The following is a 3,247-nucleotide window of genomic DNA, read 5'->3' as shown; positions in this document are numbered from 1 at the left end:
TCTAATCACAAACACCATCATTTCCACAATCTGCTCACAAGTGTTTGTGCATGCTTTGTATGGTCGTTGAGGATGCACAATAATGCCACCCTCAGTCCTCTGAAGCCACTGCTTGACTTGTTCCAACTAAATGGTCAATTGAGCCTCAAAATACTTTCACAGAACCATTCAGGTATGTTTGCCTCTTTGGCAGGTAGCAAGAATTTTATCATCAGTCACATGTGCACCCTGGTCATCCAAAATAAAGTCTCCAAATTACTGATCAAATTTACTAGGTGCTAAAGACCATCATAATAGCCAAAGAGCTCAAAGACAGGCTGGAATGAGAAGCAAACTGAGATAAACATTGTAGCATGGCACCATCCTGCAGCATGAGAACATTTCATTAACCACAATGTATCATTCACCACATCAGATAGAACATTGTGGGGATGCATGCAAACCCTTTCCCTAGCATTCTGGTTGTAGGTCAGGTAACTAAAGCAGGTAGATACACCAGCTGCAGCCATAGAAGGATGAGGAATTTCCAGTAATTTCTGTACTCCATCATTAGCAACAAAGTCTGTGGCAAGTTTGTAATGGAGTAGGAGAGATGCTAGGTGCTTAAGTTCCTCAAAAGTAAGCAGGACATCATTTGTCTGTTTCAGATCAATATAAAACATCATCAATTCTCATGATTCAAGTTACATGAATATGGGAAGTAATTCCTAATACTCTTCTACAGGGGTCAGGTACTGGAGAAGAAGTCTCTGCTCAAAAGCAGGAGTCATTGAAAAGAGGGTATAATTGGTGCCATTCACCCTGGGGGACATTTCTGACCAGCTGGTATTAGACAGCTCAGCAAAGGCATGATCTGGGTCAGAAGATGAGAAACCCAACTTCTGCTGGCCCTCCTCACCTTCTCTCTGTCACCATGCTTTGTAGACTTGTTCTTGAATCCTGAGTCTTCCTCAGGCTTAGATGCTGAGTTCATTCTACTACTGGTCTTGTGACTTGAGTCCAGATGAAAGGAGATATCCATATCTCTAAAAGTTTCTTGTTCTCTATCCAGAACATCTACTGCCATGTCACCATAGTCCATATCCACAGCTTCCTCATTCAGAGGCAAAAGAGGCTCCCATGAAGGCTTCCCTGGACTAGGACACTTACTTTCCTGATGCAAAGCCATTTCCTGAAGATGTAGATCTCTCTGCCTGCAAAGCACTACTGCCACCAGCTGTGAATTATTTTCTCTGTAGCTTGAAGCAATCTCTTGATTTTCTGTTGCACCTCCTAACAGTGCTGTAGAATATGTCCTCAGTGTCTAATCAGACTCTTGGGACAATTTGAAAAGAGTTTCAACAATCCTTTCTTTTTCTTGAAAGACAACTGCAGCTTCTAGACCTGGCTTGATGTCCAGTAGCAGTCTGCAGGCTGCGGTATTTAAAGGGGGTGCTCTCCATGTCATCACATACCCATTCATCAGTGCATTCATGAAATCATCATTCTTGGAGAGTAGTCTTAGCAAGTGGCCCAGCATATATTCTGGATCAGATCAACCAGGATGTAGATCATCAAATGGGTTTTGATCTCCTTTACGATATTCTTCAGGTTCTTTTTCAATTAATTCTGACATCCTGGTAAGGATAGGTACCATATCCTGCCCACTGCCATGGTCCTCTTCCCACTGCTCCAGCAGAGCAGTGAGCTCATCTTTGGAGTCCACATGTACCACTACTGTAGTTATGGCTTGTCCCAGCTTAAGAGCCAAGGAGCATTCACAATGGCTGGACTGGTCCACATCTGCTGTCAGCAAGTCCAGGGATCATAGTTGTTTGGAGCAGGTTGTAGTCATCAGCTGATACTTAGATATGTCTTTCAGCCAACAGAAAATCTGCTGAGAGAAATAGAGACTTTATTGTAGTTGAATTTCTAAACAGTCTTACTAAAGAGGAAACACTGAGCCAAATACAGAGGTGAAAGCAGAGAGATCAGAGCAATAGCAGCCAACTAACCTTAGCTCATCATGTCAATGTAGCTTTCCAAGTGAGCCTCATCCTGTCTAACTTGCACCTTTGTTGCCTTCATGTTCTGCCTTCTCATTGGCTATAAGGCCAACCACTTCACTTTCTGGTCACTGCCTTTCTAGACAGACCTCCAAGTCTCTATACTTGGTTCTGGGATTAAAGACATTTGTCTGTATCCTTGAACTCACAGAGACATTGCCTGCCATGTGATCATATTAAGGGTGCATGCCACCACCACCTTACTTGTGTTTATGGCTTGGCCATGGCCTCTGATCTCCAGGCAAACTCTATTTATTAACATACAAATAAAATATTACATTTCAGCATAAATAAAATATCACCACACTTAACAACTTGCATTTACATCCTAAATCATTTTCTGAGCCTCCATGATATTGTGGGCATTGGACAGCTGCCAGGTCCACAAGGTCAGAGTCTTTCCAGGAGGCCACTGTAGTTGCTTGCTAATTTTCTCAGCTTGGAAGATCACTCCAATAGTCTGAGAACTGAAGACAGCCTCAGAGCCATGAAATATTTCAAGGTATATGCCTCCTCAAGTGACCCCTCAGGCCAGGAGTTCCTTAGCAAAGGTCCACCTTTAGAATTAGGGTGTGTGCTCTGAATATGCTGGGCTGTCCAGAAAATGGTAAATCTCTCTCCAGTGATAGAATATGGCCCTGCTCAGCTGTATTGGGAACCTGATGAAGTCTTCCTCAAGCTTTCCTGTGTGCAGCTGTTGTTGCAGATTATTTCCATCGCCTGCAAGTGGAAGACCTATTCTGCAAGGAATTACATTGTGTGCTCTGTTTTGGATGTCATGGCCATCCTCACTGTGGTGCCAAAAATCCAGCTCCAATTGGCAGAGTCGGTGAAGATCTTGGATGAGTATGGCTCTACTGTATCACTGTAGGTATCAGAATCATTTTGGGAGTGGCTGAATGTGAGTAATTTCTCCATGATGCTGAAATTCAGAAGTCAGTCCTTCAAGTTATCATCAATTGTGAATGTGGCCCAGATAACCAAATATTCAGTATTGGTAAATTTACTTCTGGAACTCCTCAGAGAAAGCTGTCTCAGACCCCCAAGATCAGTGAGTATACCCTGGCCAAGATGTGGAATGTGGTCCAGTCCAATGATGGCATCAAGATGCTCTGTCCCTATTGTCCATTAAGATACCCATAACATTAGTCTATTATTGTCTTCTCCCTCTCTAACTGTCACTTCACATTGCTGTGTGAGTG

At 43.1% G+C, this 3,247-nt stretch overlaps 1 pseudogene; it reads right to left on the bottom strand.

Annotated features, from left to right (window-relative positions):
- Positions 1–9: 9 nt before the first annotated feature.
- LOC118575531 lies at positions 10–2,963 on the bottom strand (annotated as a pseudogene).
- Positions 2,964–3,247: the final 284 nt, after the last annotated feature.

This window comes from Onychomys torridus, unplaced genomic scaffold (genome assembly GCF_903995425.1).
Source record: "Onychomys torridus unplaced genomic scaffold, mOncTor1.1, whole genome shotgun sequence".
In the NCBI taxonomy this organism is placed as follows: domain Eukaryota; kingdom Metazoa; phylum Chordata; class Mammalia; order Rodentia; family Cricetidae; genus Onychomys; species Onychomys torridus.
Note: the sequence above shows the minus strand (reverse complement) of the source record. Positions and strands in the feature narration are given on the sequence as shown.